Below are 13,651 nucleotides of genomic sequence, written 5' to 3'. Positions count from 1 at the left end.
TGTGAACTTTAGAGAACTTGAATTTTTGTAGGATTTTAGAGCTTTAGGTTGTGAACTTTAGAAATCTTGAATTATTGTAAGATTTTAAACTTTAGTAATCTTGATTTATAGAATTTATGAACTAATTATTAGGTTGAACTTTAGAAATCTTGATAAAATATAATCTTTATGAACTATTTGTAAATTTTGAAACGAATTTTGAAAGACTTTATAAGTTTTTAAATTGTGATTTAGATATTTTGAATGTTAATTTAAGTTTGTTATTTTATATTTTGTGTAGCTTCTTTATAATATTTTATTTTTTATTGGGACTGAGTTGAATTAAATTGAATTGCTTTTGCAGGTGATAGTTTCTGCTGTAAAATTTTTTGCAAAAAAAGCGACGGACAGGGTGGTTTTGTCCTTCACTTTTCTGGATTTTTTTAAAAAATAATCCAGAAAAGCGACGGACAGGGTCCTTTAGTCCGTCATTTTTTTAATTTTATTTTTTAAAAAACCCAGAAAAGTGATGGACAGGGTCCTTTAGTTTGTCACTTTTTTGATTTTTTCAAATTTTTATTTCCAAAAAAGCGACAGATGGCGTCTCATTGTCCATCGTTTTTCAAGATTCTAAAAAAATTAAAAATTAATTAAAGCGACAGATTCGTCTCTTTTTTTAAAATTAAAAAATAATTAAAAATAAAAAAAGCGACGGACGGCGTCGCATTCTTCAAATTTTTTTTTTTTTTTTTAAAACAAAAGCGACGAGCCAAAAAGAGACGAGATTAACTGCGTCGCTTTTGACAAAAAAAGTGACACAGTCCATCGCTTTTTTTCGTCTCTTTTTGGCAGTTTTTTAGTAGTGAAAACAACAGCCAAATGACCAAATCAAACAACCCACAACTTCAAAGTTAGCATTGTCCGCAATGCTATTGAAATAACATGGGGGAAAACACTTCCTGGATCAGTCTTTTTCATCCTATTTATCATCTACCTCCATCTCATTATCTGTGTCATCAGCATGCTGCTCGAACGATGCACTAGACTCTGCTCTACCTCGTTGCAGATGAGCTATCCTTGGGGATGGCTCCATGGCATGCTACATATCTGCTTCTTTCTCTTTAGCCTCTACCTCCAAAATTGCCGTGCTCCACATCAAAACATATATCTCTCCAAGTGTATTCTTTGGAGCTCTCATTATCTCAGCCAACATAGCCATATTATTTCCCCCCATTGAAGCTTTCCCTTTCAATTTTTTCTTATTATTTTTCAAAGTATTGAAAACTCCTTCCACCACATCAACCCGTTGTTTACACTATTGGTCAAACTCCTCATTGCCTTTTCAGCCGCAACTATAAGCATGTCGGGCATATATCTTGCAAGACTTTTCAATTGGCAGTCATTGGAATAAGTTACTTCCATAAGTGTGTGGTAGGCACTTTGATTAGGTGGTGGATGTGACAAAGAGCCTCCTATAGTAATTTCCTCTCTCATCGAGGCATGTCCCGACTATGCGGGTGATGGTGCATCCATAGTATCATGAGGAAAAGATTGGTATCTAAACATTAGCACTTTATAATTTTTTTTTATATTTGGTACATCGACATCTCTCTTGTGGTCCACATCAATCACCCAATATCGGAAAAAGCAACATCAAAGGAAAAATATCTAACATGAGCACGAGCACACAATTTGTTGATTAGGATTGGCAAGGGCATATCGAGATCCTTTTGTCAAGCCTTTCTTCATATTTATACCGCAATTATTTCCCCATAGATATAGACACCCCTCATTGAAGGTACAGTTACTTTTGGAGAAAGTGTACATTTCTTTCATCCCCTTAACTACAAAGCAGATGTGCTCTACTTCAGTAACAACATTATGAGAAGATTTTTCCTTGCCCTTACCCTTGTTTTTTCCCTTTCCCTTGGAAGAGGAAATCTGGCAATTATTTTTGTTTGATTGAACCTTTCTAGAAGTCATTCTATGCAATAGAAGTTGTGAGACCAGTTCTATCTATTTTTGGAGTATTTGATTTATGAGAAGGAAAACAAAACTAGAAGAAGTTATAAAAGAAAAAAAATAAGAGTGCAAAAAGAATTTATTAATCAAGTTCTCAGTGAGATTGACGACGTTGACTAGGGGTTCATAGATGCGAGATTGTACATCGTCAGTTCAAGTGCCACACCTGGATAAAAAAATTGGCAAGTAATTGGGCTAACTTGCATTACATTGGTGTTTCTCTAATGGAGACCTGCGGTTCACAAGTGAAACGCCAGTCGAGGGTTAAGGAATATTGAGCATTCCCTTAAGACCAGCGTTTGACCTGCAAAACTCAGGGCAACCATTGTGAAGCGCAAGTGTGTCACAGTTGCCTCTATAGAAAAAAGTAGTCCAAGTTCAACTCAACAAATTCATCAATCAATTCCAATGGGTATTCATACTTCCCAAAAGGATTCATAAGGCGATTTCAACAAATATTTGATGATTTCTCTTAAGAAAGACGTCACCCCGTCTATCATTGGGAATCTTCAAGCATACAAACATGCAATTTGAGCAATTTAACACCCGTTGTTCATAATTTTATTATCATTGCAAGATAACAATCACTCAAATCATATCAACAACATTTAGAGATGCTACGTACTTACAAATTTCATTCCAAAACACAAATATTCACATAATGATGAATTCCTCCTTAGGAATGACGTCACCGAATTCATCATAAAGCAATTTCATGCACTATATAAACACAAAATAAGTTACTCAGACTTCACTCCCAATTCAAATTTTAAGCTATCTAAATTAGATTTCACATGATATTCACCATTATCAAGCACATTTAACTCAGATCTAGCAATTTCAAGCATAAAATCCTTTTTCTAATCATCAAGTTTGAAATCAACAAATATGTTTTGAAGAAAAACTAGGTTATAGCATGAAATATTTACCATAATGTCACCTTATGAAGCTTAACATCAATAAAATAGAGTAACATACCAAATATTGTAGAGAGTAAGGAGAAAAAAGCAAAGAGCTTCAATGGAGATTATCAACCTCAACTAAAGAATTTCACCAAATAGGGTTTTCAGGTTTTGAGAATGGAAAGAGTTTGGAGTGAGGTGAAGGAAGGAAAGATGGAGGTTTTTAAATAGAGAATGAAAGAGGTTTGGGAGTTGGGAGGTTTAATGGTGAATGGAGAAAATTAATGTGGGAATAGAGGTTAAGGGGAGTGTACATGGAAGGTGGTGAAGAGTTTTGGTGTTTTGGTTTTTTGGAAAAAGACTGTCAAAATCCGGCACTTTTAGTTCTTTAAGAGTAAAAATTGAAACCTCTTCTCATTCACCTGACTTGCGCGTGATTGGCGACACGCCAACCGCATCTGCATGATGCCAATCGCAACGCAAATGTTGAAGAATCTTGCCAGTGTACCGAGTCACGCATTTCAACTGGCATTGTATAATATTTTTGACTGGCGAACTGCAAGTTCCAAAAGTTTTTCCAAATTATCTACTGGGAACTTTCATTTGACTGGCGTTACGCTTGTCTTGCCCAAAAACAATAAAAAGTGAAGTAAAAAGAAAGAAATAAAAACACTTGATTCGCCTTCCAAGAAGCGCTTGATTTAACATTGTTGCACGATTCAAGTACCTCAAGATTAACCTATGTAAGGTTGTAAAGGCGCCTGTGTTCTGGCTCTAGGGGGTGGGTCTTCCCTTTTTCAATTATGACGTACTCGGTTAGGCTGCCATCTAGGTCTCGGTCGGGGGCGACTTCCAAATTATGGTCTCATTCTTCCCTTGATTCACGATCCTGCAGCTGAATTAATCCCCCATGTGTCGGGACCTGAACCGTGGTGGTGCTCTTCTACAACTTATTCTACATAGGCTCCACCACTTTTGGAATTGAAAAAGGAAGCTTTTCCAAGCCCGAACAAGATCAAAAGAACTGATCGCTTTCTACAATAAGAATCACCAGATCGTCCACATACTTATTCACAGAGACCACTCTACCTTATCATGTGGTTTTGTAGGGTTTCCCACATTGAACTACACCGATTCTCCTCCTACTCTAAATTGGAGCTCTCCAAGCTCCACATCAACAAGTGCTCGGCCTGTCACCATAAATGGTCAGCCCAAAATGATAGGCACCTCTGGGTCCATATCAAAATCAAGCACTGCAAAATTCATCAATTTTTTTGTCTACTTTAGCTAAGACGTCAAATAGTATACCCATCAGTTTCTTGATTGAGTGATCCGTCATAAATAGCCTCATAGATGAGGGCTTAGAATTATCGAGACCCGACTTCTTGAAAATTAAAGAGGCATCAAATTGACACTTGCCCCCAAATCGCATAAGAATTTATCAAATTTGTGCACCCCAATGGTGAAAGCTCTTGGATCCTTTTTCTTTGTGGCCAATGTGTTGGCCATCACATCATTGCAATGGTGAGAAACTTCGATTGTGCTCACATTAACAACTCTCTTCTTTTGTAGAAACTCCTTCATAAACCTTGAGGACCCCAACATTTGCAACAAAGCATCAATTAGTGGAATATTCAGGGAAAATTTGATGAGCTGATCTACAAACTTCTTGAAATGCTTATCCTTCTTCTTCTTTATCACCCTTTGAGGATAAGGAGGGGTACATTTAGGCTCATCGCTCTTAGCGGGTTTATCTCCTTATCTTCACCAACACTAACATTCTATTTCTTTGACACCTCCTCATCAACCACATTTTGGATAAGTGCACCAGGACCCACCCCATCATCAACCCTCTCATTAGAAACCTTCTTAGGAAGCTCTTTTAAATTCTCAAGCACCTTGTTGCTTCTTGTGACTATGGACATACAATGACCATCAATTTTTGGGTTAGGAAAAGTGTTACTTGGGAGTGTGTTTTTTTTCTTGGGGTCATTTAAGACGGTAAGTGATCTGTTTGGGTCTCCAAGTGTTTGGTTAAAGTATAGTGGGAGCTAATGGTTCGAGTCAAATGGGATACATCATTCTTCAGCTCTTTGACTCTATTATCTGTAGACTCGGCCCTCTTGAGAACTTGGTTTAGCATATCCTTTATTTTTGAACTAGGTGGGTCACTCACACTTGCGTGGTTTTGGGGAACATCATATTTTTGGGGTGGTGCTTAAGAATTTGAACTTTGATTATTGTACCTATAATATCCTTTTGCTCTATTTTTCTCACGTCATTGCCTTTCTTGGTATCTCCACTGACCATCTCGAGCTATACAACCTTGATTTTCTTCTCGAGGACACCAAGGACCTTGGTTGGTCGCTTGGTACCCCGATTGTGAACCCTCCCCTTGGTTCATCAAGTACCTGGCATCCTCATCAAATGAGGCATACATAGTCTCCTATTCAAGCAAGGATGCATTATGTGCCTTAATATAATATATGCTTTTCGTTATGGTACCCAACATGTGTTTAGCTAGGAGGTCAAAGCTCATCATCATTTTGGCCATTTGTTCTTGTCGATCCTCCTCTTTCTTTCTTATCTCACTTGTCATTGTTGAAGCGACTACACCCCTGGACTTTTCCCTATCTCAAGTGTATCATGCCATATTGATCTTTGCCATTTGGTTAAGAGATACTTACATTGAAGGTAAGTGAGATTCATGAAGTAACCCCAACCAAGTTATTAACTACCACTTGATTCACCTCATCCAATGAGTGGTAGAAAATTTGGAGTAAAACTTGGTTAGACAACCCATGGTTTAAACATTAAGCCACCTTCTTCTTAAACCTTTCCACACCTCATGTATAGCTTCTCCCAGTAATTATGTGAAGTTTGTTTTATCTCATTCCTCAATCTCAACATTCATGAGGGTGAAAAAGATCTCTCAAGGAATGTCTTTTTAACTCATCCCAAGTCATAATAGACCCTTGAGGCAAATCTGCAAGCCATGAGATGGCTTCTCTGGTTAGAGAGAGAAAAAAAAACCTTAGCAGAATAGACTCTTGGCTAATATTCCACATCTTGAAAGGGAAACAAACATCAACAAAATTTTCAAGTGTCGGTTTGCATCCTCCACCGCTTTTCCTTTGAATAACCCCTTCATATCTAGTAGATAAAGCATCATACTAGTCATTTGAAACACAACAATCCCTACCTCTGGTGGTAGGCGAGTTTCTCCAGCTATACCCAACTTCATGGGCCCTTCATCAACGGCAAACTTATTTACAAAATTAGTGACACTTTCACCTTCGTCTGCTTGACTCATCTTGCCCTTTTTTGGCAAGCAACAAAACAAAACACAAAATACATGCAAGTTTAAATCTAAAAATCAACAAAATATGATCATTAACCAATCCCTGACAATGACACCATTTTTTATAAATGCTCAACTATGTCGCATTTTCAAGGCATAGGTGGTCGGTCGTATGCAAAACAATACCCAACTTATGAGGTTGGGGTCAAACTACAAGAATTAAAAGATGAGATCACCTTTAATTGATTTCACAACTCGAAACACACTAGCAAATTAAATTCTCTACACACTATCTATCCATCTATCTATCTATCTATCTATCTATCTATCCATCTATCCATCCATCCATCCATCCATCCATCCATCTATTTATCTATACTACCTTAAAACCATGAACTCTCTAACTTGAATGTTAAATTACTATAATACCTCAACTGAAAACACTCAATTTAGTATATCCTTTATATTTTATATTTATTTATTTATTTAATTATATAATATTAAAAGTAGACACATTTCACATTGAAGTGTTGCAACTTTTTCGATGAGTTGTGCCTTTTTCAAAGGGTTGTGGCTTTTTCGATGAGTTGTAACTTTTTTGAAGGATTGTGACTTTTTCAAAGGGTTGTGACTTTTTCAAAGGGTTGTAACTTTTCCGATGAGTTGTGACTTTTTTCGAAGGGTTGTGATTTTTCCAAAGGGTTTTGAGTTTTCCAATGAGTTGTGAATTTTCAAAGGGTTGTGAATTTTCTGATAAGACACGTTTAACACATATTCATACTACCATTTGTTATCTATAAATAGAGGGGTTTTATCTCATTTTAAAACTACAATTTTTTAAAGTTTTCTACTCTTCTTGAGAAATTCTCAAGTGTGATTTGCAACTGTTGAATAAGTTTGAACTTCAACGAAATTTGAAGTATCACAAAAGGAAGAATTGGTGAAACAACGGTAGCAAATCATTCATTAAATCACACTTGTATTTTTCTCCTACAATTTTCATCACACACACATCAATATTATTTATATAATTTTAGAACATTAATACTAATTTGCAAGAGATAAACGCACAATACACGTGCTTGAAAATTAGTATAGAAAAATAACACGAACATCAAATGAATAAATAAAAATGTATATCTATAAAAAAAGTTAAAGAAATCATTTAAATCATATCATGTACCTTGATGAGTTTATACATGACCTCTCCACGAAGTTTACCATCGTGGAGTAGTAACACCAATTGGTTTGGAGTGAGACCATCTAAATCAACAAAATTTTGTTGTGCGCCCAAAAGAAAAGAAAGAGAAGAAGAAATGTTGCACAACGATGGCAATGATAACGATGATACCAATGTAGGTTCTGAAAATGGTGACTCTGGTAGATTCTCCATTAAAATTCGTAAAAATAAAATAATCTTCCCTTTCAATTTTTTATTTTCAAATGAGAAAGAAGACAATAAAAAGAAGTGTTTTGACTCTTTTTTATGGAGAAAGAAAAAGAGCTATTTGCTCAATTCGTTGAAAGAAACTTAGTAGGAGATGGAAAAATGTAATTATATTTATAGGTGGAGTAGTATATATAAAAAAAGTGGGGGGTTTCGTAACAACTAAAATTAATGAATATCAAGTAACAAAACAGGGAATTAACGCAAATATGATCTACCAAGTTTGGAAAAGACTAAAGGAGTGTACATAACGATTGAGGTTTCAACTTGAATGTGCAAAAATTAATTGCAACAAAATCGATTGGTACATAAATAATGTTTGGTCTCGGCTATATTCGATATTCTCTCAAACTATCAAATGTATGTCCTTTGGATTATCTCAAACTCCAAGACCCTTTCTAATTAAATACCAAATATTGCTTGAGTAGATAGACTATCTCTAGCTCATATTATTAAATGGGAAATTACTCGGATTGTCCCATCCCTGCCTCAAACCCATGGAGTAATTTCAACAAGTACTCACTATTGAGTCTTACCCAAATTCATTTTGCTTTCTCAAGTCAAATGTTGTATTAGAGAGCTCAATCAATGTTTGCAACCATTGATTTTAGATTAATGGTCCAAGACAACAATAGATCCATGTCATCAATTTTAGAACCGAGAAATCAATACCCATTCAAAGTTTTGTACCCCCATCTAGAACACACACCCCTAGCTAAGAATTTAGTCGCTCATCAAAGAAGAAACAAAGACAATATCCATGTAGGAAATCTCTATTTCAAGCTAATTTAATTGATAAAATCTAAATTTCAAGCTTGGAGTGATGCAAATCTAAGGTTTTTTCTTCTACAAGTAATGCATATATGAATTTATTGATGTAAAATTCTATTATTCGTACGATAATCGCTTTGTGATAAGAAATGTTGAAATTATTATTATAGAAATTATTATATCAATTTTCCCGTAATGACCAAAATCCAAAGTCAAGCATCATAGAAGGAGGAACATGAGGGAATGTCATGGATGAAATAGAACGTATCAGAGAAGGTATCCAAGTGAGAGACAATGTATTATGAGCATATATGGACAATACAAGAGGATGAAGGCCAAAATGGAATAGAGGTTGGGCAGAAAAGCAGGAGATGTGGTATAATTTCACCTGTGTTATTGAACTGGAAGCAAACAACAGATGTGGATATGCCAATTCGATGCAGATATGACACCGTGGGGAGACACTGATGACAAGTTACCCATAGGAAGTCGATAATTCTTGGTGGAAACGGTAGCTTCCAGATCCATTTGTTTGTGGTACATTTTTTGATATTCTCCAAGAATTTTTTTCAAGTTTTGTCTCCAACATACTTTTCTGTTGATTGTTAATTCAAATATATTACTCACAGAAATAATGACAATAAGGTCAGGATGGCCGAGTGGTGTAAGGCGCCAGACTCAAGTTTTGGTCTTCGTAAGAGGGCGTGGGTTCAAATCCCACTTCTGACATTTTAATTTTTTTCCCTTTTCACCTCTTTATCTCATGAGATTTTTGATAAAATAATTCTACATTTATCTCAAAATTATTATCAGTTATTTCTTTTATACCAAATGACCCATTGTATCCCCGTATCATATGATCCCTTTATTGTGAAACGTATACCAAAACATTCAATTATGAATCTAAACGCGCTAAAACTTAACGTTCATTCAATATTTCATATGTAAATGATGAATACAATTTTATTCAATAATCTATGTCATACAATCAATTTTAGAACCGAGCAATCAATATCCATTCAGAGTTTTACACTCCCATCTAGCACACACAACCCTAGCTAAAGATTTAACTACTCATAAGAGAAGAGATAGAGGAAATACCATGTAGGAAATCTCCATATCAAGCTGATTTTATTGACAAAATCTGAATTTCAAGCTTAGAGTGACTCAACTCTTAGGTTTCTTCCTCTACAAGCAATGTTTTCAAAAGTGAAAGGATCACATACATCAATAGATTTTTTGCGATGATTGTGTGGATCCTCATGATTTTTCCTTCCATAGAGTCCTTTTATTTGAGGCAAATATTGCATAGGGCTAGTGACATGAAAAACGACATTTTCCATAGTTTGGTGGGCAAACATATGGCACAGGCTCGATCCGCATCTCTCAATTGATCTTCATCAGAAAATTGCTCATCCTAGCTGGCAGTATCAATCCATTGAGAACTCATATTTTCACCTATTGATTCAACAAAATAAGAAAAAAAAGTAAGAGTAAATAGCGAAAAAAGATTAATTCAACAAAATATTTTAATATGAGAATTTATATGCACCATTCTCCGACAATGGCACAATTTTTAATAATGTTCAATTACACACATGTATTGTAATGTGCAGATGATTGTATGCAACATAAAACTCAACAAAGAGTTGGGATCGATTCCACCGGAAATGGATGAATATAATTCTCGTTATAATGTATGAGATTTCACTAGAAATTATTACATAGATATATTTATGCATGTAAGTAAGGGGGTGGGGGGTGAGTAACAATTAGAACACGAAATTGAAACGCTTAATAGTTTGAAACATGTTCTCAATCACAAAGCTTAAAATAGGGATTTATCACAAGTAATTGAAAACTCTTAGGAGTGTGCTTTTGGATTATAGTTTTGGAAGTGGGTATTTCTAATTGCTAAAATCAATTGATTATCAATGGGTAAGCCTAATTCAAGGTAATGATAAATATTTATCAATCAACCATCAAAAATCATGTATATTTTTATCAAACCCCAACATGTTTAGCATAAATATAAATTAAAGACTTTAATTCAACAAAACTATTTTAAGGTTCAACTGTCAAATGAAGTTAATCGAGTCATTATCAACATTTCCTTTTCACTCTAATGATTTATCACAAACAACATTAGACATTTAAAGTAAACAAGAGCTTGCGATATCAAATTATAGATGAAAACATAAAGAGACAACTGAACCCAAATCAAATCAATATTTAATAAGAAATTAAACAACACCCAATTGTCAACTAATCATTCATACATTGCACACCCCTATGAATAGGGAGATTAGCTAATCATAATAAAAAGGCAAGAGAATTATACTGAAATAATCACTCATTGTTGTTACTTGAATTGAAATCCTAAGAATTAAATCCTCCAGACCTTCAATGTCAAGAAAGTTCTCTCAAATCTTCAAGTAGAAGTTATTCCCCAATAGAAAGGGTTTTGTAGAGAGTACTCAATAATTTAGAATGGTAAAAAAGTTACTTTCTCTCTCTCTTGAGAGAGCTATTTATACGTTTACAAAAATTGTCCATAAAATTGCTCTTCGGGTCCAATCAATGAGCAAAGTTAGGATCACCAATTTGGTTGGTGATATGCCAAACTGTTGTTTCTATCACCAATCTATCTTTACCAAGTTGAGTTATCCTTCAAACACCTGTTACTTTTGGTGATCTCGGCTATCTTCGCCGAATGAGTTCGACGATGGTCAAATTTTCCTTTTCATTGCCAAGCTGAGATGGACTTTGTGGATTGAGAATTGTAATGATCTACGATACCTTTTCCATTTAGCAATGCATTGAATCAACTTAGGCGATCCTCAATGTTGCCTTCTGCATATGTTTTATGTATTTGACTTCTTTTGCACTCTTTTAGCTCCATATCATCCTTATTCTCTCCTAGCTGAAATTCCAATACATTTTTGTTAGGAAAGGATATAATTTGGCATTATGAACATAACTTTGGTAAATTAGAAGCATAAAATGAGTCTAAAATCACCGACTCATTTGTGTTGTTCGATCCTAGAGGGTGTTTGGAAGTTTGGTGGAGAATGCGGACCAAGTACCTTAATCTTTTGAGCCTTAAAGATTTCTTTTGTTCCTTGACTTTATAGACAAACTTCTTTTAGTAGTGGATGTTGTGATGACCTTCCATGTTATTTTCCCTATTTTCTAGTACTTTCAGCATTTAGAGTTTTCCTATAGTGGTCTCAAGCCATTTTTGACTTGCTGGGCCATATAGTTCAATCACCAGAATGTTCGTTAGGTGTTTATGCAAGTTTTCATGTATTTTGGAGTTTCTAAATATTAGATTTTTGAGTTCAGTCAAAACTTTGTGCAAACAACCTCGGCATGTAATTTTGATGTTTCATTAGCTCTGGAGCATCAATTTTAGTTTTAAGGACCTTTGGTGTAACACCTTAGACTTCTATAAGTTTTTAGTTTTGGGTCAACTTCAAATGACCATATCTTTTAACACATAAAGAGTTAGGTGGACCATGAGGTATCAAATCAAAGGTCTTTGAGTCATCTTTCCAACACCACCAAGTTTGCTAAACTCCAAGCTCCGAGTAAAAAGTTATGGAAATTTGACTGAAGTCTACCTAGCTAAGGTTTTGATTCGTTTAAGGGAAATGGTATTTTCCTTACCCCACTAAGCCTAAAACATTTTTCACACCTAATTTAAGGGTCTAATCTTATTTAGACCACTTTTCCACATTCCTAAATGCTTAGACTTTTAGGGCTAAGTTATAAGAAGAGGAAAAGAGGGTTTTCAAACGTTCATCCAAGAATTGAAGAATTTCGCCAAGAACAAGGATTCTTTTGAGGTATGTAAGCTTTTCATAGTGTTGGTTTTGTTCGACCTCACGTCAATCATGTAATTTCATTCATGATTCGTCCATGAGATTGTCTATATAGAGATTCTTGAGAAGTTCTTCAGTTTTAGCCCCATTCTTTAACAATGGAGATTTTGAGTTCTTCAGGTGAGGGTCTTGCGAATGAATGATGTCTCTTGGTAGTTTAGAGTGGGTTTTCATTTAATTTGTGTTGGGTTTATGAATCCAAGAGAGTTTGGAAGAAATCATTCGATTCTAGATGAGTTAAGACTTGAAATTGAGTAAGAAAATCCGTCAAATTTGTGGGTACAGGGGTGGGGCGGTGCACCACCATATTGCCAGAACTACTGTCCAATAGTGTGGGAACTGGCGCACCGCACCATCGGTGCGCTCCAAACACTGGCCAGTATTTAAGGGTTGGCGCCTGTCACACCCCTTTTTCGCACGGCGAAAGGATTTTTCCAATTTATGTGACGGTATTGATCTGGGATTATTCTATTTGTTTTCCGGAGTCGCCACTTGAAATTGAGTTATGGTGTTCCAAGTTACCTTTTTGTTTAATCCCTAATCAAAAGGAAATGACTTTTTATTTGGTCTGCGAATTAGAAATTCGTGTAAGGAATTCTGTTGACCGAAGGGAAGGTATTAGGCATCCCTCAAATCCCGTGGTTCTAGCATTGTCACTTTTATTGACTTATACTTATTTTAACTATTTTTTGGATATATTTTTATAGGCCATGATTTGCTCGCATTTTTTATTTGTTGAACTTTTATTTGGTCTCGACCTAGATGCGTAACCACATTCTTGGTCTTGACATTTAGAGACATAATTGTCTTCTTTGTTTTACACTTAGGGCCTGTTTGAAAGGCCATGGAAACAATAATCTTGAGAAGTAAGGTTGTTCCTCCTTTTCCCTTACTTTCTTTTCTATGTTGGTGCTTTAGGGCCTGTTTGAAAGGCCACAATGGAATTGGGAATTGGTGTAATTGGTGTAATTACTCTCTTTGTCCTGTTTGGTAGACCAAGTAATTACTTGGTAAGAGGGGAATTGGGTGTAATTGAAGGGGAGTAATTACACTCCTCAATTCCCAAGGGAGAGTAAGGAATTGAGTGTAATTACACCATGTAATTATATATTTTTTTAATATATTTTTGTTTGGAAAAGACACTTCTTCCTTTTTTGTCTGCACATTTCCATTTCTAAGAACGGCAGCACAACAACAAGCCATGTACTTCTTTCCAGTAAGATTTATTTCTTGATTCATTTTACTTTCATATTTTGATGTCTAGGTAGATTATGTATGAATTTTATTTTTGTATTTTCTCCTGTTAGTTTAAAGATTAAAATAAATATGAAAATTAATTTTTTTT

General features: G+C 35.2%; 1 non-coding gene across 1 annotated transcript; it reads left to right on the top strand.

Moving 5' to 3' along the window:
- The first annotated feature begins 9,067 nt into the window (after positions 1-9,067).
- On the top strand, positions 9,068-9,151 carry TRNAL-CAA (transfer RNA leucine (anticodon CAA)). The gene has a single exon. It is a non-coding gene; the product is annotated as a tRNA-Leu (tRNA).
- The last annotated feature ends 4,500 nt before the right edge of the window (positions 9,152-13,651 follow it).

The sequence above is a fragment of the Solanum tuberosum genome, unplaced genomic scaffold (genome assembly GCF_000226075.1).
Source record: "Solanum tuberosum cultivar DM 1-3 516 R44 unplaced genomic scaffold, SolTub_3.0 scf00142, whole genome shotgun sequence".
Lineage (NCBI taxonomy): Eukaryota > Viridiplantae > Streptophyta > Magnoliopsida > Solanales > Solanaceae > Solanum > Solanum tuberosum.
Note: the sequence above shows the minus strand (reverse complement) of the source record. Positions and strands in the feature narration are given on the sequence as shown.